Source organism: Saccopteryx bilineata, chromosome 10 (genome assembly GCF_036850765.1).
Source record: "Saccopteryx bilineata isolate mSacBil1 chromosome 10, mSacBil1_pri_phased_curated, whole genome shotgun sequence".
Classification (NCBI taxonomy): domain Eukaryota; kingdom Metazoa; phylum Chordata; class Mammalia; order Chiroptera; family Emballonuridae; genus Saccopteryx; species Saccopteryx bilineata.
The window spans coordinates 35,996,697-36,006,148 of NC_089499.1; the positions used below are offsets into that span (position 1 = coordinate 35,996,697).

At 45.0% G+C, this 9,452-nt stretch overlaps 1 non-coding gene across 1 annotated transcript; it reads right to left on the reverse strand.

Annotated features, from left to right (window-relative positions):
- Positions 1–8,334: 8,334 nt before the first annotated feature.
- TRNAC-GCA (transfer RNA cysteine (anticodon GCA)) lies at positions 8,335–8,406 on the reverse strand. The gene has a single exon. It is a non-coding gene; the product is annotated as a tRNA-Cys (tRNA).
- Positions 8,407–9,452: the final 1,046 nt, after the last annotated feature.

Genomic DNA, 9,452 nt, shown 5'->3' on the forward strand with positions numbered 1-9,452 from the left:
AGGGGCCGTCAACCTCCTGGTCCGCCGACCTACGTTTCAGCCTACCTACCAGCCTCTCCCCTTGGTAGATACCGCATCTTTTCTTCCCATTCAGAGGGGGGAATGAGGAGCCACTGAGCCATTTCACCCGCAGGTGTTGTAAAGTACCAAAGGCTACAGAATTAATATTAATATTTTAGGAGGCTTGGAGAACATTTTATTAATTTGGGTTAAGGTGTGTAGAGAAATTGTGAGAATAGTCTCTGTACTGTGTGATTGGCATAACCAGGATGGCTCTTGCCATTGTATTGTAAATGAAAAGGGAAGGAAAGCATAGATTCCCCGACATTCCACCACACCTCTGGGGAAAGGAGTGAATGGCTAGCCAGGTGCAGGAAGGGAAAAGCCAAAATAAACCTTTTCTTATAACTATGAGCCATTTGTGGGCATTTGTCCCCACGGAAACTACCTCTCTTATGTGAATGCATGTGGTTAATACCTCTGACTCTGGACAGAGAGATGGCTGATGAACACTAGAAAATATAGGAAGGCCTTTTAATATGTAAAGAGACATCTTTCTACCATTGTGTTGACTTGTAAATTTTGTTTTCTCCAAAATGATGTATGGTTTGCAAATTGAACGTGGTCCTATCATGTTAAAGGGCATATGACTATAACCAATAGCGGTAAGGGGCTCCTAATTGCAATTTTTGCTTCTGTACTTCCCACTTATAAAACTATAAAAACTAAGTAGAACAAAGGGCCAGCGCGCTCTGTCAGACTTCTGTCGGAGTTCCCGCCGCTTGGCCAAGCTAGACAATAAAGCTTTAATGTGTAAACGACGAACCTTTCTCCTGTCTTCCATAATTCGGGTCCCTCCGAATTTGGATTAACAAATACAATATTTAAAATAAAGAACAAGTAAATTTAAATCAACAAACTGACCTGTATTTCAATGGGAACTATGCTCCTCTCACTGACTACCAATGAAAGAGGTGCCCCTTCTGAAAGTGCGGGGGGGGGGGCAGATAACTGGCCTCAGGGGGCCGCATGCGGCCCGAGGGCCGTAGTTTGGGGACCCCTGACCTAAGGTCTCCAGGGCATTTAAACAGTGCTTTGTCAGTCATTGTTTGTGTGATGCTACCAGGGGCATAATTCTCAGCTTGCCTTGAACAGTTGTAGAATAGGTTCTGGCTGCCTTCCCAACCCTCCCCTCCCCCAGAAAAAATTCCTCAGGGGAAGAAATGCAAGTGCTGGCAGTTTGAACCTGGCCAGGCTGAATTTACAACTATTGTAGTAAAGGCTGGAGAGGACATTGGCAGAGCGTCCAGTCTGCTCTATCTGGATACCCCAGAACCTAGAGCTGGAGGCAAAAGCTTATGTGCTGTTGTTAGTCTCCAGAAAGTGCAATCCCAGGAAGCAGGAGGGAGGTGAATGGCAGTGAGGCAGGGAAAAAAGGGTTAGTTGATGCAAAGGTACATTTCCAAGCTGACCATCATTTGGAAAGGAGTGCAACCGAAATGGATTGCTTGATCTCATAATCTGTCTCTCTGGAGGAAGTCAGAATTGTTATATCCAGGACAGTCTGTCCTAAGGCAGGGAGGAGAAGACGCTAGCCCTTGGTTCTGTATCTCACTGGTGAAAGCTTTTTCCCATGATACATTCATTAACTCCTCAACACTTCCAGATTCTGCGTGTGGGGGCACCAGCTGGGTCTCAAGGCCTCTCACATCTCAAAAGCAAGACGGAAACCAAGAGTAGGAGGGAAGTAGCCGCCAGCATACACAGCAGGGAAAGGACTGAAGGGTGGTGCCTGGGAGAAGTGGACAGAGGCCACATATACTTGCTTACCCCCATGGCAGCTAGGGTAGAAGAGTTGGCCAAGGACCTCAGAGATAGTCAAGGCCAGGAGAATCTGAGATTTTGCCTAAGATATGGCTGATACACTTTTGTTTAATAAATATTTACTCACATACTCACATAAAACATATACTCACATGTACAAACATAATCACCTATAAAAAAAACCCAAAGGTTTAAAAAAGATGGTGGTGAAGATCCAACTACATTTTATTCCCTCCTATAGTCTTCAATATACATTTAAAAGTATTTTGAGGCCCTGGCCAGTTGGCTCAGTGGTAGAGCGTTGGCCTGGCGTGCAGGAGTCCCGGGTTCGATTCCCGGCCAGGGCACACAGGAGAAGCACCCATCTGCTTCTCCACCCCTCCCCCTCTCCTTCTTCTCTGTCTCTCTCTTCCCTTCCCACAGCCAAGGCTCCATTGGAACAAAGTTTGCCCGGGCGCTGAGGATGGCTCTGTGGCCTCTGCCTCAGGCGCTAGAATGGCTCTGATTGCGCAGAGCGAAGCCCCAAGATGGGCAGAGCATCGCCCCCTGGTGGGCATGCTGGGTGGGTCCCGGTCGGGCACATGCGGGAGTCTGTCTGACTGCCTCCCCGTTTCCAACTTTAGAAAAATACCAAAAAAAAAAAAAAGTATTTTGACATTATAATGGGTAAAAGTCATGTGGACAGTTTTAGAAAGAGTAGCAAAGTAGTAAACATTTATTTTTTAAAGTAGTAAAACTGGTAAAAAAAACATTTACTCTGTGTTTTACTTGATGGGCACAAACATCTTCAATAAAAGATGAACCTTTTTAAGAGATTGTTTAGTAAAGCAGCAGCAAGTTGTTTTTTAAACGTGAGAAGTATAACTCTTGCCTTATAATAAAATTAGTTTCCAAATAATTTAAAAAGATAGTTTGTTTATATATCCTTTGTCATTCATTTATTTAATCAATCTGAGCTAATAGCTGTTATTCATCAAATACTTTCTGAGTTCCTACAATGGGCAATTTACTTGCCAGTCACTGGTGGTAACAAGAAGAATCAGAAAGAAGTGTCACCATCTAATAGCCCATACTGGAGTGGGTAAGGTGGATTGTGACAGAAAATTATTACTGACCAAGTATCCAAATGCTTCCTTAGTTTTGGAGCCTTCATTGCAATGAGTTTGGGCCTTGTGACTAGACCTGTCCGATGAACTGTGAGCAGAAGTGATGCATGTTACCCTTGGGCTAAGGCCATTGTGAACTGAGGAGACTCCTCCACCCCTCTCTACCCTTGGACCAATGAGTACATTGGTCCCTAGAGGCCACATTTTGCTAGATGTCGCAGCTACAAGAGGGACTAGGACCACCAGACCTGTGTCAGACCTTGAGTGAATACAAATACAAATCTTCACGGCAGTAAGTTTCTGAGATTTCAGGGTTGTTACCACCAAGATTAACAGATATATAAACAATGACAACAGACATAAGAGAATCAAATAACATAAAAGAGAGATAAATTCAATGTGGCATAGAAACAAAGAAAAAGCGAATGAATAAAACTAGAGTTGCCACTTACACTTTCGATGCTAAGTCAAAATGCCCACATGCAGGGACAGATTTCCCCACAGGCTGGACTGAGACAGACCCCTTTCTTGTTCTGGGACCCATAAAACAACCTGGCACTCTTATGGGGCTACTGTTGTCTAGTAAATACACCAGAGCAGCACATCCAAATACATTACCACCAAAATCCAAAGAGACTTACCAAGTGATGTGCTTTGTGCCATGTGGCGTCCCTCACTTTAGAAGGCATATCCTAATGACTCGCAGACACCAGACCCTTAGACATTTTACAATGTTGCAAACTCTGAAATCGCTGCAGTATTTTTCTCCCAGCCCCCAACAAGATGTAACAACAAGGGCACAGCAACTTTGTAATATTTCCCCCCCAAAATCCATAACCTCTGTCTAATCATGAGAAAACACCAGATAAACCCAAAGTGAAGGCATTCTATAAAATATTTGATCAGGATTTATTTTCAAAAAGTATTAAGGTTACAAAAAAACAACAATAACAACAACAACAACAAAACACACAAGACTGAGAAACTTGGAGATTGAAGGAAATGAAAGACATGTTATATTTGACTCAATGTAACCTAGTATCCTGGACTGAATCCCAAAACAGAAAAAAGACATTACTGGAAAAATTGGTGAAATGTGAATATCTGAATGAAGTCTTTGGTTTGCTTAAGGGTGTTGCACTGGTGTTTATTTCATAATTTCGATAAATACGCCATGGTTAGGAAAGATGGTGTCAGGAGGGGAAGCTGAATGAAGGGGATATGGGACCTCTCTCTACTGTCTCTATAACTCTTCTGAAAATCTAAAATTATTAAAAGAGAAAATGAAGTAAGGAAAATAGAAAAGGCCTGGTTCATAAGATTGCATGTAGAGGAAAGGGGAAATACAGTAGACACGAGGAAAGCACGGGACTTCCGGTCAGGACGGCGGCGTGGGTAAACACAGCACTTGCCTCCTCCCACAACCACATCACAATGACAGCTACACTCCAGAACAACCATCCTGCAGAACCACCTGAAATCGAGCGGAATGGAAGTCCTACAACGAGGGAATTTAAAAGGAAGCCGTATCAAGACTGGTAGGAGGCGTGGAGATGCAGGACGGGCTGGCCGTGTCCCCACGTGTGGTGGTTTAATATTAGGAGGGATATCGCAGCTGCAGAGGTACCCCCTGAGAAGCAAGGGGGCCCAGTTCCACACCAGCCCCCACCTCCCACCCAGGGTTCTAGTGCCAGGAAGAGAAAGCCCCACAACGTCTGGCTGTATAAAACCAGCAGGGATGGAGGCTGAGGAAGATGGAGGCTGCTGGAGTCCCGGGTAGTTCCTCTTAAAGAGCCTGCACAGGGCCCTGGCCGGTTGGCTCAGCGGTAGAGCATCGTCCAGGCGTGCGGAGGACCCGGGTTTGATTCCCGGCCAGGGCACATAGGAGAAGCGCCCATTTGCTTCTCCACCACCCCCCCCTCCTTCCTCTCTGTCTCTCTCTTCCCCTCCCACAGCCAAGGCTCCATTGGAGCAAAGATGGCCCAGGCGCTGGGGATGGCTCCTTGGCCTCTGCCCCAGGCGCTAGAGTGGCTCTGGTTGCAGCAGAGCGACGCCCCGGAGGGGCAGAGCATCGCCCCCTGGTGGGCAGAGCATCGCCCCTGTTGGGCGTGCCGGGTGGATCCCGGTCGGGCACATGCGGGAGTCTGTCTGACTGTCTCTCCCCGTTTCCAGCTTCAGAAAAATACAAAAAAATAAAAATAAAAAAAAAAGAGCCTGCACAGGAACGACGGACTAGCTGGGATTCAGCTCCTCTGAGTTCCAGTGCGGGGGCAGCGGCTTGAAAGGCATCAATGGCATACGGGAAGGAAATGAATTGTCCAGCATCAGGATGAAACTTTGAGGGGTGAGGGGTCAGCTTTCTCCCAGACAGAAGTGCTGGCAGAAGCCATAGTTCCTTTGATAAGCCCTCCCCCCAGAGAGCCAGCAGGCAGGTACCATATCTGAGACCCCATCAATTCCTGGGTCACACTGTGTGCCCCACCGTGGTGCTTCCCCGAGACCGCTGCCACCACCACCCCAGCTTTCAGCGCCATCCCAGTTGTTTCCAGTGACTTTTCAATAGTAATGGTCTGTCTTGGGTCATGCTTCAGATTGTCATAAAATCTCTCTGACAAGCAGCATCTGGCCTCAGCAAGCCTTACACTTCTTACTATGTGGCCCCAGACCTGGCACTAGAAGCAGCAGGCTCTGATTTGTATCTTGGCATTGCCTAGTCACCTCCAAGCTCAGCACAAGTAGCCACCATCTGCAGATTGCTTTGTAGCTCATACCAAGTGGCCCCAGGCAGAACACAGGTAGTGGTTGACCTTGGCCTACCCTTCCCATGAGGCCCCAGAGCCAGTGTACCCAGTGAACAGCTTCAGACCACATTGAAGCACTACCACCTAACCACCACCACAGTGACACACTCAAGGGGCATAGCTCGGGTGATTTGGGAGGCTGTGGCGCTGGGCACTACAGAACAACTGCTATATTATACTACTCGAAAAAGTCTGGGAGACATAGAATCTCTACCTAATACATAGAAACAAACACAGGGAGTCTGTCAAAATGAGGAGACAAAGAAACATGTCCCAGATGAAAGAACAGAGCAAAACTCCAGAAAAATAACTAAACAAAATGGAGACAAGTAATCTAGTAGATGTAGAATTCAAAACACTATGAGAACCTCAATGGCATAAAAAAGGACAAGTCAGAAATGAAGGATATACTAACCGATATGAAGAAAAATTTATAGGGAATCAACAGTAGAGTAGATGTAGCTGAGAATCAAGTCAGTGATTTGGAATATAAGGAAGCAAAAAATACCCAATCAGAACAGAAGAAAAAAAAAAACAATCTAAAAACAATTAGGAGAGTGGGCCTGGCCGACTGGCTCAGTAGCAGAACAGCAGCCTGGCATGTGGAAGTCCTGGGTTTGATTCCAAGCCAGCATACACAGGAGAGGTGCCCCTCTGCTTTTCCACCCTTCCCTCTCACCCTCCTCTCTGTCTCTCTCTTCCCCTCTTGCAGCCAAGGCTCCACTGGAGCAAAGTTGGCCCAGGTGCTGAGAATGGCTCCATAGCCTCCGCCTCAGGCACTAGAATGGCTCCAATTGCAATGGAGCAATGCCCTAGATGGGCAGAGCATTGCCCCCTAGTGAACATGCCAGGTGGGTCCCAGTCAGGCACATGCAGGAGTCTGTCTCTCTGCCTCCCCACTTCTCACTTCAGGAAAATACAAAAAATAAAAATGAGGATAGTGTAAGGAGACTCTGAGACAACTTCAAGCATGCCAATATTTGCATCATGGGGGTGCCAGAAGGAGAAGAGATAGAGCAAGAAATTGAAAATGTATTTTAAAAAATAATAACAGAACCTGACCAGGTGGTGATGCAGTGAATAGAGCATCAGACTGGGATGCAGAAGGACCCAGGTTCGAGACCCCGAGGTTGCCAGCTTGAACGCGGGCTCATCTGGCTTGAGCCAAAGAAAGCTCACCAGCTTGGACCCAAGGTCACTGGCTCCAGCAAGGGGTTACTCGGTCTGCTGAAGGCCCGCGGGCAAGGCACATATGAGAAAGCAATCAATGAACAACTAAGGAGTCCCAAAGAAAGACTGATGATTGATGCTTCTCATCTCTCTCCGTTCCTGTCTGTCTGTCCCTGTCTATCCCTCTCTCTGACTCTCTCTCTGTCCCTGTAAAAAAAATAATAAATAAAAATTTTAAAACAATAATAATAATAATAATAATAACAGAAAACTTCCCTAACTTGGTAAAGGAAATAGATATACAAGTCCAGGAAGCACAGAGTGTCCCAAATAAGATGAACCCAAAGAGGCCCACATCAAAACACATAATTAAAATGCAAAAGGGTAATGACAAAGAGAGAATCTTAAAAGTAGGAAGAGAAAAACAGTTAGTTACCTACAATAGAGCTCCCATAAGATTGTCAGAAGATTTCTCAACAGGAACTTTGCAAGCCAGAAGGGCGTAGCAAGAAATATTTAAATTGATGAAAAGCAAGGACCTACAACCAAGATTACTCTACCCAGCAGAGCTATCATCTAGAATCAAAGGACAATAAAGAGCTTCCCAGATAAGAAAAAGCTAAAGGAGTATATCACCACCAATTGGTATTATATAAAAAAAGGGGGGGTCTTCATTAAGAAGAAGAAAAAAATATATCAAAAACATGAACAATAAAATGGCAATAAGTACATATCTATCAACAATTGAATCTTAAAAATAACCCAAAATAAATGAACAAGCAGAACAGAAACAGGCTCATAGATACAGAGAACATTTTGACAATTGCCAGATGGGAAGGGGGTTAGGGGGATGGGTCAAAAGGGAAAGGGATTAAGAAATACAAACTGGTTGTTACAGAATAGTCATGGGAATGTAGAATATACATAGGGAATACAGTCAATAATATTCCAATAACTATGTATGGTGTCAGATGGGTGTGAGATTTATTGGGATGATCACTTAGTAAGTTATGTGATGTCTAATCACTGGGGTGTATACTTGAAACTAATATAATAATGTAGTTCAACTGTAATTGAAAATAAAAAATGATTAAAATGAGAGAGAAAGCACATATGTGTATGGGTTTGAATTTTTGTCTGTTGGTGTGTCTACGTGATGGTGTGTGGGTCTGTGTGTGTGTGAGGGACATCTGGTGTGTGGGTATGTGTGTCTATGTCTCTGGGTGTGTGACTGTGTTTGTGCCTGTATATGTCGGAGGAAGGGTACGTTTATGTGAACACATAGCTCTACTGTTGAGGGAACCAACGAGCCAAGGTGCTTACATAAACCCGAGGATGAGCATCTCCTTAAATTTTGAGCTTGGGGCACCTTGCTGGCCTCACCCTAGACCCAGTCTTCTAATGAAGCTACCAAGAAGAAAGAAAATAAACAAAGGGGGCACCTGGATTTGAACCAGGGACCTCTTGATCTGCAGTCAAATGCTCTACCACTGAGCTATACCCCCAGCCATGGAAGTTACCCTATAAAACATTCCACTTTAATGAGTTACATCATACTTCATAAGAACCTTGGTGGCAGAGATTCCTCCTGGACTTAAATTTATCCCAATTCCCTTCTAACCATACCACCCACTGTTTTTCCCAGAGCCTGTATGCTCACTCTCTTCCCAGCACCTAACACTCAATGCAGTATTCTCAGTCTAATTCTCCAGCTTTTAAAATATAGCACGCGCGCGCGCACACACACACACACACACACACACACACACACAAAAGTACACCAACTGCCCATAAAACTCTGAGCACATCAATTGATGTTTTAAATATCATGAGCCACCAACTAGTATTGGAAATGGAGGGGAATCTTATCCGGATGTCCACACAGGGACTTCAGAGGTTCGTATACAACTCTGAAATTATAGGTAAATATTGTAAATGTGTATGTATTGTATATTGTGCATGCTTTCATCAGATTTTCAAAGCAGACCACATCCAGGATGAACTGTCTCATTTTGCAGTTAAAAATAATAATAATAAACTGGATGTTCCAAAGTTCAAAATTCACTTTTGCACACTTCCAATTCCTATTCCCTTGAGTTCCAATCCGGGGATTTTTAACCTTGTGTGCACAATCGAGAAGAAAGGTCAAGGCAATCTGTCACTGCAACAGATCCTCCCGGTGAGCCCCGTCAGCTGCCGGGCAGCTGAGGAGCAAACAGCGGCCAGGGCTCCAACTCCTCGCTCTCTGAAGCCCCGACACCCAGATTCCCAGCCTGTCCCTTCTGAGGCCTTACAGGAACCTCAGATTTCAAGCCCACCATGTCCCCCTAAAATGTGTCATCTTCCGGCCAAACCTGCATCTCCTCCTGCTTTGCTTTGTTGAAATAATAACAGCTCATCTTTACTGGACACTGCTGAGTGCCAAGCAGGTACTAACAGTTCTACCCATGACTTTCCAGAATCCTCACAAAAACTCCATAAGATAGGTATTATTGTTGTTAGCATACTCATTCTGCAGGTAAGAAAACTGAGGCACAAGGCCTGAGCTGTG